Source organism: Sus scrofa, chromosome 6 (genome assembly GCF_054392235.1).
Source record: "Sus scrofa isolate SSC_HxYL_T2T_F1_AM1 chromosome 6, Sscrofa_HxYL_maternal_Yorkshire_Landrace_v2.0, whole genome shotgun sequence".
Classification (NCBI taxonomy): domain Eukaryota; kingdom Metazoa; phylum Chordata; class Mammalia; order Artiodactyla; family Suidae; genus Sus; species Sus scrofa.
Window position 1 is genome coordinate 111,970,464 of NC_139388.1, and position 18,594 is coordinate 111,989,057.

Genomic DNA, 18,594 nt, shown 5'->3' on the forward strand with positions numbered 1-18,594 from the left:
ACCTGATGATTTCTTCCTGCTAGCAAAAGGAATACGTGTTCACTATACAGAATTTGGAAAAACACAAAGGGAAAATTAAAGTTGCCCATATTTCCACAATCTAAGTCTCTGATAATATTTGATGTTTTTCTGTCTAGACTTTTAAATTACGCATGTGTGTGCACATGGGTGCATGTCTGTGACCCAGTTATGCACATACATGGGTATATGTGTATATTCAGAGTCATTTATTTAATGTCGTATCTATCATATGTTAGTCAGTTAGAAGGCCTTCCGTAGCAAGTAATAGAAAACGCAGTTCAAACTTGCTTAAAGAGTAAAGGGGACTTTGGGGCTTTTCTGAAGAGAAGTTCCGGGACAGGCAGCCTGGCTTGCCAGCTCTCAGATCAGCTCCACTATTAGTCTCTGGATGTCTCTTATGTTTCGATGGGCTCCTTTCTCAGGTTTACAGGCTCTTAGATCCATCTTCATAGGGAGAAAGAGCATCACTTCTCTTAGCTCTTGAACAAGAGTCCTGAGATCTGCTCTGATTGGCCCACTCCTGAGTTAGTCACTAAAACAGGAGACCTGGGATTACCCTGCTTGAGCAACCAGCATCCTTCAGAGCTAGAGCTGGGAGGAGAAACACAAACATCATGCTGGCCATCCAGCTGAGAGGAGGATGGATGTTGGAGAGGCGGCCTCCATGTGCCTTATTCTGTGTCTTCCTACTTTCTCTATCCGTCTGTCTGCCTGCCGATCATCTATCTATCTGTCTATTTATCTATCTATCCTTCTCCTTCCCTTTAAGACTTTGAAATTTTATTCAAAGCCCCATTCACATTCAGGGTAGACATACCCCCTCCTTGAATGTCTCAAGAGAAACAACTCATCAAAACTTTCATGTGAAAGATAGACTACATGCAAGGTTTTCGGGATGAGGGATATGGGGAGGAGTTTACATTGTAGTGATACAAATCACTTAAAAGAGAATACTACAGAACACTCTAATACTGTGGTTCTCAACCACTGCATCGGGGTGATATCCCCCCCTTCCCCCTCCTCCACCGCCAGGAGCATCTGCCCATGACTGAAGACATTTTTGGTTCTCACAGTGCTACTGGCATCTAGACCCATGATAGTGCTAAACAGCCTTCAATGTGCAGGAAAGCTCTCCCCCTCCACAGTGAATCATTCAGCCCAGAATGTCAATAAGTGCTTTCACTGAGAAACCTACTTTGAGATACTAAGAGTCCTTGGGTTTGACAATTCCTGTTGGTTCCTTTCTACTGTTCCCTCTTTATTGCTCTCCCTCCTCTCAGATTCCTATTTATTTCTAATAGGGAAACTTTAGATATTCCCCCCCCCCTTTTTTTTTCTCATCTCATCATAGATTACGTTTTTGGGCTCATACTTCTACCCCAAAAGGTTTAATAAATTATCTTCCTTGGAAGTTCCCACTGTGGCATAGGTTGCAGCTGCGGCTCAGATTTTATACCTGGCCCAGGAATTTCCATATGCCATAGGTGCAGCCCCCCAAATTAAATTAAATTAAAAAATATCTTCTTCTGCAATTATAGTACACTCTCTAAGAGGAACTTAATTGCCATTTATTAAGATAATAAGAAATTACACACCCATGGGATTATACTTGGGATAACAGTGGATATTCTTTTGCTACATATTTTTTCAGTTAATAAAGTATCATGAACATTTTCCCATTGCTTACCTAGTATGATGCTGTTTGCCAAATAGTTCTGGTCCTCCTTCTTTCTAAGCCCAAAGTAGGATCCCACTCCTGACTCTCTTGGGCTGGGTGGGGCCATATGTCTAGTTTTGGTCCATGAGTTGACAGTGGAAGTGACTCATAACCAGGCCAGAGTGTTTAATTGCTTGACACCATTCAGAGCTCTTTATTTCCTTATGGTAGGGGGACCAGCAATGTTTGAGATAGAACTCCTCCATCAGCCTGGATATCCAAGAGACCATGATGAAAAGAGGCCCTTGGCGTGAACTACATGTGACACAAAAAAGAAATCTACTTTTGCTATTTTACACCAGTGGGCTTTGTGGTTGGTTGTTACTGCAGGATAACCCGGCCTATCCTGATTGATATATCTGATACCCACTCATCAGTTTTGCTCCGAGGCTTACTCCCCATCATCAGATGAGGGTGACCATGTTTAAGATCCTGGAAGTTTATCTCCATTGCTCTACACCAGTAATTGCCATCGTATTATTCTTCCCAGTGATCAGTTTAGGAGTAGGTATATGACTCTTTTCTGAGATATAACAGGAGAGCTCCTGGGAGCTCCTGAGAAAGGTTTCCCTGATCCTAGTTAAGAGGCCTGAAGAGACAGTTCTTCAGGCCTCTGGACATTGCTATAACTGGATATGGTGTTCAGAGACTTTGCAGCCACTCTGAAAAAGTGAGGGAAGAGTACCTGAGGCAAATCTGAGCCATTGCCGACGTCAGAGCAGAGGGATGGAAAGAACCTGGTCCTTGATGACATTATTGAGGCTTGCGATCAACTGGCCTGAAACTCTCCTTACCTCTGGACTTCTGACATGTGTGAAAATAAAATCTCTTATTTTAAAGTCCGTTTCAGTCGGTTTTCTGTTACTTGACACTGAAAACATCCAAGTAATATATTGTTAAGTTGACTTCTGTAATGTTATTTTAATTGCCTCTAGAGCATGTCTAGACTATAATATATTTAATTATCCACTGTGACTTAACAGTTAGGCAATTTTCCACTTTCAGTCACTGTAACATAAAGAAGGTCCCTTTCTGCAAATTGTGCCAAATAAAATTGCAAGCATTTTTCTGTTTCCTAAGAACAGGAGGCCTGCCTTCTTTTGAGCCAAATCTTTCATTCATCCACTCATTTTTATTTTGTGAGTTCCTATGATGACAGAGGCTCTGGATGGGACAGTAACTTAAAACTGACAAGATCCTGAGTAGGGTAGCTCCGGAGACATTGTGTTCCTTTGATTTGGAAAAACCAACCAAGAGATGTGACACTAATTCCCACCTATGGGTTCTTGCAGAAAATGTGACAGCAGATATAGTGAGCAGAGCAATTTTAAGTGTTTCAATTGGTAATACAAAGTAAACATGTATTTAGCATAGAGTTATGGCTCCAGACTTTAATACCTTAGGGAAATCCACAATTTTCTCTGCACGAATTCGTTTGTTTGTTTATTTTATTTTTTGTATTTTTAGGGCTGTTCCCAAGGCATATGGAGATTCCCAGGCTAGGGGTCTAATTGGAGCTGTAGCCGCCAGCCTACGCCAGAGCCACAGCAATGCAGGATCCGAGCCGAATCTGCAACCTACACCACAGCCCATGGCAATGCCAGATCCTTAATCCACTGAGAGAGGCCAGGGATTGAACCTGTGTTCTCATGGATACTAGTCAGATTCGTTTCCGCTGAGCCACAATGGGAACTTCTATGCATGAATTTAAATTACCTATTCCTTTATTTATTTGTCTTAAAACTACTTTATTGAGGTTTAATTGACATACAAAAAGCTGCAGATATTTAATACATACAACTTGATGTGCATGGGAATAAGTACATACCTATGAAATCATTATCACAATCAGTGCTTGTGATGCAATGATAACTTGTTCATCGCCTTCAAAAGTTCATTCTTGCTCCACACATCAAAACCGTAATGAGACAGCACTTTACATCTATTCGAATGGTTAGTATTCAAAAAAAAAAGGACAAGTGTCGGCAAGGATGTGGAGTAAAGGGTACCCTTTTATGGTGTTGGTGGGGATGTAAAATGGTACAGTCTTTATGGAAAACACTATGGAGATTTCTCAAAAAATTAACAAAAGAATTATCATTTGATCCAGTCATCCCATTTTGTGTATATTTGCAAAGGAATTAAAATCTGTGTCTTAAAGAGATGCCTGCACTCCCATGTTCATTGCAACTATTACTCTCAATGGCCAAGATATGGAAACCACTTAGATGTCTATCGACAGATGAATGGACAAAGAAACTATGATGCAGCATATACATGGCATGTAGAACCTAGATATCTGGGGATGGTTCATAGTTCTGTTTCTGGTTTGCTGTGTGATATCAAATAAGTCACTACACTACTCTGAGTCTCAATAGCCTCATTAACCAAATGTTGAGTTAAAAATGAAATCACTTCATTGAGTTATTTTGAAAATAGCATCTTTATAAGTGCAAAAGAGCATTGTTGACAGGGAGACATATAATTTTTACTTTTTGCTTGGATTTTGGAGGTTAGTTAAGGGGAAAATACTTTGAAAGTTGAGTTTCTAGACATTTGTTGTAAAGAGTACTTCTAATTTTTATTACACCGTGATACATAATCATTGCTGAAAAACAAAAGCACATGCTCACATACACGTGCACACATACGCACACATTCTGAATGTCAAAGTATCTTCTCAGTGTCTCACTGCCCTTGGCTTCTAGTCAATGGGAAGCAATGACACTGCACATCTTGTCTTTATATGGAGTACAACTGATAAGTATTACCCTTTAAATTTTCTTGTGATTTTTTTAGGAGATCCTTCTCCATTCAGGTTTATGTAAATAGTCACCCATATTTTATTCCAGAAATTCAAGACTTTTTTGAATATTTCTGTAATTAGTCCACCTGGAATTAATTTGATGTAAGGTAAGAGACATGTATCATTTCACCATTGTGAGAGACACACAATAGCCTTTTTTGAATGACCCAGCCTCTTATCACTGATTTCAGTACCAAGTTTTGCCATACACTAAGTCACTAAATATCTTGAGAATGTTTCTAGATGAGCTATCCATTCAACTGAATTGACTGTCCTTTGCTCAATTAGTACCACATATTTTAATTACCTTTATTTATAGAAGGTTTTAATGACTTTATGTGAGGCCCTCAACCTTTCTTTTCCAACATCAGTTGGCTTTCTAGCAAGTTTCTTTTTGAAGATCTTGTAGAATCCTTTTATTTTCATATTACAGACATTCATGAAAATGCAGAAAAATTTTCAAACTCTCAACAATATAAAAATTTAAGGCAACAGCCAATATGATGCCAGAGGCAGTGTGTAAGATTTCTAAATCCTAAGGAAATTGGAGCTGGATTTAGAAAATTTCTAGAAGATTTGATTGCCACTTGAAAGATTCCCTAACTTTGCTGCCTCTGAATATACTCTGAATATATACACCTTTATGATGCAATTAGTTTGCATTTTAGTTTTTTTATTTAAAAAAATTTTTTAAATATATATATATGTATGTATATATATTTCTGCTGTACAGCATGGTGACCCAGTTACAATTATATATATATACATTCTTTTTTCACACATTATATGTTCCATCATAAGTGGCTAGACAGAGTTTCCGGTGCTACACAGCAGGATCCCATTGCTAATCCATCCCGAAGGCAACATTCTGCATCTATTTACCCCAAGCTCCCAGTCCCTCCTACTCCATCCCCTTCCCCCTTGGCAACCACTAGTCTATTCTCCAAGTCCATGATTTTCTTTTCTGTGGAAAGGTTCCTTTGTGCCATATATTATATTCCAGATATGTGATATCATATGGTATTTGTCTTTCTTTCTGACTTACCTCACTCAGGATGAGAGTCTCTAGTTCCATCCATGTTGCTGCAAATGGCATTATTTTGTTCTTTTTTATGGCTGAGTAGTATTCCATTATGTAAATATACCACATCTTCCTAATTCAATCATCTATCAATGGACATTTGGGTTGATTCCATGTCTCGGCTATTGTGAATAGTGCTGCAATAAACATGCGGGTGCATGTGTCTTTTTTAAGGAAACTCTTACCAAAGTGGATATAGAGGGAACATTCTTTATCGTAATCAAAGCCATTTATGACAAACCCACAGCAAATACAATACTCAATGGAGAAAAGCTGAAAGCCTTCCCACTAAAATCTGGAACAAGACAAGGATGCCCACTCTCACCACTGTTATTCAACATAGTATTGGAAGTCCTAGCCCCAGCAATCAGACAAATAAAAGAAATAAAAGGCATCCAAATAGGAAGAGAAGAGGTAAAACTGTCACTGTATGCAGATGACAGACATTATATATAGAAAACCCAAAGGACTCAACCCAAAAACTATTTGAACTGATCAACAAATTCAGCCAAGTAGCAGGATATAAGATTAACATTCAGAAATCAGTTGCATTCCTGTATTCTAACAATGAAATATTAGAAAAGGAATACAAAAATACAATACCTTTTAAAATTGCACCCCCCAAAAATCAAATACCTGGGAATACAAGGAGGTAAAGGACTTATATGCTGAGAACTGTAAAACATTAATCAAGGAAATTAAAGACGTAAAGAAATGGAAAGATATTCCATGCTCCTGGGTTGGAAAAATTAATATTGTAAAGATGGCCATACTACCCAAAGCAATCTACAGATTCAATGCAATCCCTATCAAATTACCCATGACATTTTTCACAGGACAACAAAAAATCCAAAAATTTATATGGAACCACAAAAGACACAGAATTACCAAAGCAATTCTGAAGAACAAAAACCAAGCAGGAGGCATAACTCTCCCAGACTTCAGGCAATATTACAAAGCCACAGTCATCAAGACAGTGTGGTACTGCTACCAAAACAGACAGACAGACCAGTGGAACAGAATAGAGAACCCAGAAATAAACCCAAACATCTTTGGTCAATTAATTTTGACAAAGGAGGCAAGAATATAAAATGGGGAAAAGCCAGTCTTTTCAGCAAGCATTGCTGGGCAACCTGGACAGCTGCATGCAAAGCAATGAAACTAGAACACACCCTCACACCATGCAAAAAAATAAACTCAAAAATTGCTTAAAGACTTAAATATAAGACAAGACACCATCAAACTCTTAGAAGAGAACATAGGCAAAACATTCTCTGACATCCACCTTACAAATGTTTTCTCAGGTCAGTCTCCCAAAGCAAAAGAAATAAAAGCAAAAATAAACCAACAGGAGGGACCTAATCAAACTGACAAGCTTTTGCACAGCAAAGGAAACCAAAAAGAAAACAAAAAGACAACTTACGTAATGGGAGAAAATAGTTTCAAATGATGCAACTGACAAGGGCCTAATCTCTAAAATACACAAAAACTTATACAACTCAACAGCAAAAAAGCCAACAACCCAATTGAAAATGGGCAAAAGACCTGAATAGACATTTCTCCAAGGAAGATATACAGATGACCTACAAGCATTTGAAGCAATGCTCAACATCCCTGATTGTTAGAGAAATGCAAATCAAAACTACCATGAGATACCACCTCACACCAGTCAGAATGGCCCTCATTAATAAGTCCACAAATAACAAATGTGGAGAAAAGGGAACCCTCCTGCACTGTTGGTGGGAATGTAAGCTGGTACAACCACTATGGAGAACAGTATGGAGGTATCTTAGAAAACGATACATAGAACTACCATACGACCCAGCAATCCCACTCTTGGGCATATATCCGGACAAAATTCTTAGTTTTTTTTTTTTTTTTTAATATTGACTTCCTCATCAGAGTATGAACTCATAATAGGCCAGGGCTATTCTTAGATGTCAGGACATGGTTAATGCTCACAGAACATTTAGTGACTTAATGGTACACAAACTTCTGTCCTGCAATTCCCAGATGAACTTTTCCTCTGTCTTTGCAGGAGTACAAGGTCTTAGGATATCGGAGGCTCACCAGCCCCTCACACACTGCAGAGTTGATTGATAAAACTTCGCTAATGGAGTCTTCCCTGGTTTCCTTCTTCTGTTTCTTTCCTCTCGGCAGCCTAGCATGTTGGAATTAAATAGCATCTCTGAAATAATAAGTATCTTGACCAAGGGTGGCCACTCTTGCACTTGTCTCCATTCTTCCCCTGATTCTGAATTCACCTGGTAGCCTGGTAGGTAGTGGGCAGATGAGCAGGTAAAGTTGATCCTATCCAGTTAATTGGGGGCCTCTCATCCTTCTACAGTCCTGCTTCTTTACCTCTGTTTCCAAAAACTGCCTTTCCTCCCCACCTGTGATATAGCAGGTACTCAACAAGTGTTGCATTCTATCCAGCTCCCCAGTGGGAGAGCCTGGCAAATAAGGTCTCGTGGAGTCTGTTAACATTTTCAAAGAAAGAAAAAAAAATTAGGATTGCTGCTCTGAGAACATGATGCATTATAAGGGAAAAATGCCTCCAAACAACTTCAGTTTCCATGTCCAAGTAGAGCTGATGCATTCAAAGGACCTGATCTAAGCCAGCGTAACGGACCTTGTTTTTGTGAAAGTAAGGAAATGGGAACTCAGCATGGCTCTGAAGTTTGCAGGCTCTGGCAGAGACCAGGAAGGAGGTGCAAGTTGACAGACCTGGGTGCCAAGGTCAGGAATATACATTATTCTTTTTAAGTTAATCTTCTTGGGTTTTACTTTATAAGGACATTGGCAGCTTTCCTGATAGTTTCTGGGGACCTACATATGTAAAATGAAGAAACCAAAGTTTTTTCTTGACCTACAGGATGAACTGGTCAAACTGGTGGTGGATGGATTGGACTAGGGGCGGCTGCCCTGAAGGAGACGAACTTAGCCCACAGGGTGGTCCAGGCAGCTCTTCTGTGGTCAGTGGAATTCTGGGATTGCCGTGCTTTTACCAGAGGAAAAAGAAAATTGTGTGATTGAGCTCTCGCCTCATCTTCTCTGTTTTTCCATAGCAATTTTATTCGGCTTAAAGTGGAACGTCAGAGAATTCCCAAAACCCACCAGCACAAATCAGCCTTGAGGCTGGAGATAATTTCAGCGCTTCTTAGGCGACAACACCTTTGTTTGGATTCAGCCCCCAGCCCTGGGGGTGGGGGTGGGGTTCAGGACAGAACCTCCCTGTCACATTTCCCGGGCCTACTGCTCCCTATCCTTTCCGGAGGGGCTCCTTCCCTGATGTGCTTCTGAGCATCAAACCCGCCCCATCCCCCGCAACCCCCCACCCGCCTCCCGGCCCCACGCTGCACCCTGCTGAGCCCAGGCCTAGCCCCAGCAGGGTCATCCTGCTCAGAATCAGAATGACCAGGAATCAGGGACACCTTTCTGCTCAGTCTGGTTTCCGCTTTGCTAGTTTTCCTGGCTGGTGATGTTTGCCATGAAAGCCTTGACTGCTCAGTCGTGGGAGAAAATATTCTCTCAGGCCCTCGTGGGGGTGCATTCTGTATAGGAAGGAGAGGTGCAGGTGGTTGGATTCCTCTCTAGCACATGGAGCAAGGCTTGAAGGGCTTCTTTGGATTCCAGCAGGTAGAGAGCATAGGCCTTGGGCCAGTGACCTGGGGGGTGATGGTGTGGCCTTCTGCCTAGGTACTGACCTCAGACCTCAGATCTTAGGAGGATGCACCTGACCTCTGAGAAACAGCCCGGACTCAGATTGGGCAGATGCCTCTTTGGCCAGGCCTGTGGCTTTGCAGCTGGGAGGAAGAAGGGACATTAGGGCTGGTTATGCCAGGTTAACTGTGGGCACAGTGGGGTGACACGTTGTAGCCAGACGGTCATCTCACACAGAAACAGTTAACAGTCGAACATTATATAGCAGACACCAGTGACTGCCTCTTGTAACCCCAGAGGTAAGACAGGAACAAGTGTCCCAGAGTTTTACAGGATTCTCTGCTCAGGCTGGACCATGGTCCCTTTGCTACCATGACTATGGTGCTTACCAGGGCCCACTGCATGTCAGGGCTCAGATAGGACTTGTGTTAATCTTACAAACATATCTTCTTATCAAAATTTACAACATCAGGATTTCTTATCATGTCTCACCAGAAATGAATCTGACTAGTACCCACCAGGACATGGGTTCGATCCCTGGCCTCACTCAGTGGGTTAAGGATCCGGTATTGGTGAGAGCTGTGGTATGGGTCGCAGAGGCAGCTTGGATCTGGTGTTGCTGTGGCTGTGGCATAGACCCGCAGCTACAGCTCTGATTGGACCCCTAGCCTGGGAACCTCCGTAAAAAGACCAAAAAAATAAGTACAACGTGGTAATCCAAGTAGTACTATTGCCCGTTTTCCTTTTCTCTTCCCTTTTGTTATTTTTACCATTAGAGAACCTGAGGCTCAGAGAGGAACAGCAGCTTGTTTCATGGTCACAGAGCCAAACTCAGATCATGTCACACACCTAGAAGGTGGTCTATGAATGGTGGTTGGGGATGATATTTAAAGAAAAGTAAAAGACAGGTGATTTTGTGTTTTTATTCATTTCTTATTAATTTGTTTATTACCTCTCAGGAGCAGAGCATTAACTTTTAGCATCATCCTAATTCCTCATTCCTTGTAAGGGCTGTGTCTGTTGTGGTTTACTCTTTCGTCTCTCATCCCCATTGCTTTCTCCCCTAGAGGCGCCACACCACTCTGGCACATGTCCTTGGGTGTGTGTGTCTATATGTATATATATATCCTTTAAAATGTATATAGCATTGTTTTACAAAGGGGTACATGTTAAATTGTAGACATGGCATTTCACGATTTCTTTTTTCTGAATTTTTTTTTTTTTTTTTTTTTTTTTTTTTACTTTTTAGGGCCACACTTGCAGCATATGGAAATTTCCACCCTAGGGGTTGAATCAGAACTACAGCTGACAGCCTCTGCCACAGCCGAAGCATCATGGGATCCAAGCCAAGTTTGTGATGGACACCACAACTCACAGCAGTGCTGGACCCATGACCCACGACCCACTTAGTGAGGCCAGGGATCGAACCTGCATCCTCATGGATACTAGTCAGAATCATTTCCATTCCTTCTCAATGATTTTAAGTTCTCCAGATGGTGCTTTCTATCCATCTGGCTCTTGCCTCCGAGCGCTACACTGTATTTCACAGCACACGTCTACATTTCCCTAAGGATGGCTACCCGGACCACCGCCACCTCTCTGCTACACAAATCATGTGGTGTTGGGCATCCCGGAACATGTGGGAGTTTCTCCGAGGGAAATATCAAGGCACTGTACTTTCTGTGGCAGGTCAAAGTATGAAAGGAGAGCTGGACAGCCGGAGATGGTGTAATATTTATTTTAAATGCAACCAATAGGAACTGGAGGGCACCCCCATTAAAGGGACTGCTCTACAGAGAGAACCATTAAAATGAATGTAAATCACAGTAGCTTCAGGGACAGTTTAATAACTATCTGACTTTTTATTGGGTGAGCAGGAGATGTGCCAGCTTTCTCCTTACAGAGTCTTCTGGATCTTTTGTAGAAAGAGATTCTATCTGAACTGCTCTGGAGATTACCGAGGGCAGAGGGCTGCTCTGGGAGTAATGGCCATAAATCCAATTAGTAACTCACTTTCTCTTTTGCCACAGGCTCCGTTTTCCCCAAACACATAGAAGATAATTCCACACTCTGGAACCTGGTAAATCCTGAGGGCTCCGTGATAGCATGCCACCAAGACACAAAGGTTTCTTACAGGAGGAAAGGGCTGGAGGGATACACAATAAACTGGTAACGCTGGACACTCCTTTCTGTGGTGCCAGGATGGGTAGTGAGGGGCCTCAGCCACTTTATTCCGTACACTTTTGTATTGCTTCAAACAAAAATGTGTTCCTGCCTTACTTGTGAAATAAGGGGATGGGGGGACCTTTACGGAATCTCTAGAGAATTTTAGCAAGATTAGAGATCAGAGAAATACCACTTTTAAGGGTGGAGGAAACTAAGGCAGTTAGGGCATTGAGGTCACATGAGCCTGCTCCAAAGCGGGGGGTGGGGGTGAGGTGGCGTGGGGCTGCCCTTGACCTCTTGACTCCTCCACTGGTCCAGGGGCCAGTCTCCCTTCATGGGGCTAGAGCCCTGGCTGAGCCTGAGGAGAAGGGTCTTGGATTCCAGACTAATACTTGTTTGGAAACTTGCCTACTTAAGGAAAGAAGTTCTTTAATGCCTAATCTTTATGAACCCAAGTAAAGAATTGAGATAGGGAGGTCCCTGGTTGTCTAGCAGTTAAGGACTCCAGAGTTGTCACTGCCTTGCCTCAGACTGATCTGTGGCTGGGGAACTTCTGCATGTGGTGGGGTGGGGTTGGGGCGGTGGGAGGATGGGGGCAGGGGCATTGGCCTCCCCCCCCAAAGAATTAAGATGCCTGGGATAAAAATAAAATATGTATCAGCTTAATTTTGATTTTTTAAAAAAAAATTCCATAATGGTTTCACTTTTGTTTCCTCTGAGATTGAAAAAATAAACCCTGAAAACAGCTTACCTGGAGGATGGAAGCTGTCATACAGGCTCCTTTCTTTCTCTTATTACATCTATACTTTTTTTTTTTTTTTGGTCTTTTTGCTATTTCTTGGGCCACTCCTGCAGCATATGGAGGTTCCCAGGCTAGGGGTCGAATTGGAGCTGTAGCCACCAGCCTACACCAGAGACACAGCAACTTGGGATCCGAGCCGCATCTGCGACTTACACCACAGCTCACGGCAACGCCAGATCGTCAACCCACTGAGCAAGGGCAGGAATCGAACCCGCAACCTCATGGTTCCTAGTCGGATTTGTTAACCACTGCGCCACGATGGGAACTCCTACATCATACTTGTTACCAAGCTATTTCTTGTGGGTTGGTAGTTTTGTTAAAGTTATGAGTGAAATAAAGATCTGAATGATTAAATCACCTTTTATATAAGCTTATAGAGAAATGCACACAGGATTTGGGTTTGAATCCCAGATCTGTCATTTACTAGTAACCTTAAGCAAGTGATCTAACCCTCTGAAGCTTTACTTTTATTATTTAAAAATATGAATGATTGTAGTTCCCATGATTACTGTGACTATCCAATAAACTATTCTAAGGAGGGCTTTCAGTACAACGCCTGGCAATAGTAAGCACTTAATAATTATGTCCATTAGTATTTTAACAGGTGCATATTTAAAATTATTATTTTCCCTTGGACAACTCCAGGGATCAATGAGATATTTGTTAGGTAAACTGGTATCTTGAATTCCTCAAAAGCAGAGCCTGAGATAAGGATTTGAAGGCAGGGTGTTTATTCAGCTGATTCCAGGAAGCACAGGGAGGACGGGAGTCCAGGAAGAGAAGAAGGCCAATAAATGTACCTCTGTGGGCAACAGGACACCACCCTGGGACCTTTCAAGGGACTGTGTGGCACAGACTTCCAAGAGCAGGAGGTGAGCACCTACACTACAGCGTCTTAGACAACTCCACAAGTGTAATCTCCATTTGGGTTTTGAGTGTGTGCCACCTTTGCACTTAGAAAAATTTTCTGTTGTTTTAAGTCAGATTAACTGTCTCTTATCAGCTGACTTTCTCTTGGGTTGGACCCAGCCCTTCGACTACTGCAATCTGCTTTGTCAGCTCCTTCTCTATAACCTGAAAGAGGCCATGGTTTATATGGTTTAGGTTCCGGCATGGTAAAATCACCTGTGATACTTAAGTTTACCACTTTGTTTCAGGTTGAGGTAGGCAATCTCTTAGGCTCTGGATCTTAAAAATTAAGTGAAGGAACTTCTGGAAATCATGACCCCCTTTTTTTTTTTGTCATTTTAGGGCTGCAAGTGCAGCATATGGAAGTTCCCAGGGTAGGGGTAGAATTGGAGCTGTAGTCGCTGGCCTTTGCCACCGCCATAACAACACGAGCCATGAGCCAGGTCTGTGACCTACACTGCAGCTCACAGCAATGCCGGATCCTTAACCCACTGAGAGATGCCAGGGATGAAATCTGCGTCCTTAAGGATTTTAGTCGGGTTCATTACTGCTGAGCCACAATGGGACTCCTCATGGTTTGCAGAGAACACCACACTCATTGCAGAGCATCCCATAGTTTGGATATATTTAATTTCAAACATAAATCAAAAACATAATTGCGAGAAATATGACCATATTATGAAATTATTAACACGAGCATTCAAACACACAGGTCAGTTAAATGTAATTGGCTTTTCATGGGTATCCACTAATATTTGTTTGCTAATTGATCATTAACTTGTTATCTGCTGGAATTTGCTAGCAGATAAGCAATGGTAGGCACCACAGGTATAAGAAAGATATGTGGAGAGACATATTAAACACAGATCAAAATGTACCCATTTTTACATTAATCTGAGATAAAGAATCCCTAATTCCTTTTTCAGGGACCCCTCTGCTTAATTTATAAAAAAACAGGCATTTGAGAACCTATTTTTAAAAGGTTAATTAAATGATTGCATTGCCAGTTTGGGGTAATGTTCACTAAACAAAGTGAGGAAAATCCCATGATTCCTAGCTACTTGGAAGTTTCTGAGTGTGGTCACACAGGTTCTACCTCTTAGCAGCTATGAGACCAATGTGGGAACCTCTGACTGGACTATGGGCACTGACCATTCTCTTGGGTTATCTGAAATTGTATACATATAATATATTGCTTTTACTGGGAAAGTTTTTGTTTGTTTGTCTTTTTAGGGCTGCACCCATGGCATATGGAGGTTCCCAGGCTTGGGGTTGAGTCAGAGCTGTAGCCACTGGCCTATACCACAGCCACAGCAATACCAGATCCGAGCTACACCATAGCTCTCGGCAATGCCGCATCCTTAACCCACTGAGTGAGATCAGGGATTGAACCCTCGTCCTCATGGATACTAGTCAGGTTCGTTAAACACTGATCCACAATAGGAACTCTAGGAAAGTTTTATTGTAATATTTTGCTCTAAATTGAGCAGTAAACAAAGCGAATATAACTAACTCACCTGCCTCTTTTGCCTACACTGTTCCTTGCTCTCAGACTTCCTTTTCCTAAAACTGGAATGCCTTCTACCATCTTTACTTAAGGACTAGCTCCGCTCTCATGTCCCCACAGAAGTGTACCCAGCCGGTTCAGCCATTGGTCATGGGGCCTCTCTTGAATCCTTATGATACTTTCTATACTGCCCACTTGATACTTAGTACCACCCTGTATTGTCAGTGACTTCTCTCTGTCTCTCTGTCTCTGTCTCTGTTTCTCTCTCTCTCTCTCTCTCACACACACACACACTCTCTCTCTCTCTCTCTCACACAGACACACACCCCCTCCTATCTTTCTAAACTAAACAAACATAGTTTGTGTTTTATCACTGTTTGCGTCCAGCAAATGTGCCCCCCCACCCCCACACCCGCCACACATAGGGAGCATTTGCAAATATATGTGAATCATGTAATTGGGCATTGCCCCCAACATCAGTTACAGACTCACTCTACCAAACATCACTGTTTCTCAAAATTAAACAACCTAGAGATCCCTTAAAGGAAAAGAAAGTTATGCACCTCTAGTGTTGGCTTAAATTTTTAAATATTAGTTAAATATGTTTAAGTATAAAACAAAGCATAAACTCCCTATGTTTATATCTCTAATATGACTATGAAACTGAAAGATTACAAGTAATGCAATAAAACTAATATATTCGAATTACTATTAATTTAATGTGACAGATGCTGCGGTTTTGCCGAAACTAAATTGCTGTTCAGAGTGAGAATGTGGTGCTGGCCACTCTAATGCAGGCCCTCTGTGACTCAGCGCATTGTGCTGAGGTGCCCTGTGCAGCCTCGACACTTCCCATCCATGTTCTCTCTTGGAACCAGCACGTCACTTGACCTTTGTTTGGCAGGTATATCATTTATGCGTTCATTTTAACTTCTCTTTTTTCTCATTTACCTGTAACAATGAATGTACTTCCTGCCATGGACATGGCCTTAAACAGAGATACTGTGAAATCTTGTGGCAGTACTTTGTTATAAGTTGGTCATCTGGATGATAATGATTGAAATATTATTAGCTAATATTTAAAGACTATTTACTTTGTGACAAATATCTTCCTTTTTTGGCCACACCTGCAGCATGCAGGAGTTCCCCAGGCCAAGGATTGAACCAGTACTGCAGCAGTAACCAGAGCCACAGCAGTGACAATGCCAGATCCTTAACCTAATGAGCCACCAGGGAACTCCATCAAACACTTTTCTACATCTAGATTATCTCATTTAATTCTCACATTAACCCCCCTGAGAAAGAAGCTATTATTATCACTGTCTTATTGATAGGGAAACTGCGGCTCAAAGCAATCCAATAGCATTCTCAAACCCCTGCTACTCATAAAGAATTTAAACCCATTAAATCTGACTGCAGAACCTGAACACAATATTAATAATAATTTATTTATCATTAAAATGATATTCAAAATTAGAAATGTGTTGAACAAAATGAACACACTCCAATGTTTGATGTTGTCATATATATACCCACAATTCATCACACACTCTGTAATCACACCTATTATTTTATTTTATTTATTTATTTTTTCGCGCTGCACCGGTGGCATGTACCTCCAGGCATATGCTACACATGGAGGTTCCCAGGCTAGGGATTGGATCAGAGCTGTAGCCGCTGGCCTACACCACAACCACAGCAACTTGGGATCCAAGCTGCATCTTTGACCTACACCACAACTCACGGCAATGCCGGATCCTTAACTCATTAAGCGAGGCCAGGAATCAAACCTTCGTCCTCATGATGCTAGTCAGATTCGTTAACTACTCAGCCACAACAGGAACTCCATGCCTGTAGATTTTTGAACCACTAAGTACAACTGCAGCTATAGCTAGGTAAAACGTGAAAGAATTTAGCTTCATGTCCACAATCAATGAGGAACTTTACTGATAAAAAATGTCACTTGTTATTTTCAAAAAATGTAATATATTTAAAAGAGTTGAGCAGTATGTGTTCATACTCTCTTCTGCTATACCATGCAAATTGTGTCTTCATTCAGAAGTTAACTGACTCTCCCAACACTCAGCTTCAGTGCAATCATTGCTTGCACGGAGCTCACCCACGAGGCAGAGAACACCCATGACTCCAGTTTAAAACCTGCAGGAGCCAAGTTCTTCTGAAATTGGAGTTTGCACTTTTCTTTTAGCTTATTGATTCAGGTTTGCCAAATTTCAGTAGGCCCTCACTCAATTTGGGAAATATGCAGACCTCTTTATTTCCTCTGATTGACAAACTAAAGGACCTCTTAAGACATATGACATGACCGGTGTCCTTCCTTATTCAAGCAACTGATTCTGTCAGGAAAATGTTTGGACAAGTAAAGGATATAGCTTCAGTCCCAACACCCTGTCCCCCTCCCCAGCTACAGCTACACCATACACATTTAGTCAAATCTCTTGTTATTCTTTTTTTTTTTTTTTTTTTTTTTGTCTTTTTTGTTGTTGTTGTTGCTATTTCTTGGGCCGCTCCCATGGCATATGGAGGTTCCCAGGCTAGGGGTTGAATCGGAGCTGTAGCCACCGGCCTACGCCAGAGCCCCAGCAACGCGGGATCCGAGCCGCGTCTGCAACCTACACCACAGCTCACGGCAACGCCGGATCGTTAACCCACTGAGCAAGGGCAGGGACCGAACCCGCAACCTCATGGTTCCTAGTCGGATTCGTTAACCACTGCGCCAGGACGGGAACTCCTCTTGTTATTCTTTTTTTAAAAAAAAATAATAATGTGATTAGCTTACTGGTTTCTGTTTCCCAAGTAAACAGGCAACTTAGGAATGAGAAAAAAAAGTTTGTACATTTTAGACCTATAAGGAATAATAATGAATTTCCTTATCACACTACAAAAGACATTAATTTCTCTGATTTATAAGTCATCTGCTGCACCCCTCGCATGCTCCACTGGCCAAGGCTGGACCCAGTGAAGTAATAGACAAAGACTTTATCCTTAAGAAGATTACAAGCTTAATAGCATATATTGGAGTCACGCACATCAACGAAAATAACTACATTTGGAGTTTGGCTAGTATCCCTTCCATCGTAAAAACAACTTAGTTGGGTAAAATTTGAGTGTTATTACCCTCACGTAGACGAAGCCATTAGGGTACAGGAGGTGAAATCTAAGGTCATACAACTAATTAGTGGCTGAGCCAAATCTAGAAGTCAGATTTCCTTGTCTACAGTTTCTCTCACTAGACCAAATTGCTTCTTCAGACCAATGCAGATACAGTGTTCTAGAAGGTATTTAGATTTATTTCTCAAGTTGATCCGGCTCCATCCTGAATATAAAAAAACACCTGATCTGTAATTGGAGCCGAGAGTATCAGCCACTGCCAGAGTTGATGATTTCGTTACCAGCTGCTGAAACACTTCAATGGGAAGACATGAAATTCCTGCAGGAAATGACTCTAGGCAGTTCTGAATAAGTAAGGAAATTAAATGACTAACTTCAATGTTTCCTGGTTTTTGTCTATCTTAATTAACAATTTATTTTGGTAAAGGAAAAACTGACCAACTTTCTAACAGTCAACATGTAAAACTTAATATTTGTTTCTAGTAAAACCATGATGCCCATGTCTGCTTTTATTTAAAGAAAAGGAAAATACATTTTTGATACCTTTCAGTAACCATATTTATGAAATGTTTCCTCTTTAAAAAAATAATTATAGGCGATGAGTGTGGGAAATATCAATTTCCGCCTCATAGTTCCCAAAGGTACACTTGAGAAAACTGTGTTGATTATTAACAGGGCTAATATTTTTGTGGTAATGTTATTACTGAACCCCTACAACAATTAGAGTTTGGGGTTGATAGAGGTATTGCAGTCAGAATATATTTTTGAATTCTATCTTAGATTAAATACAGCA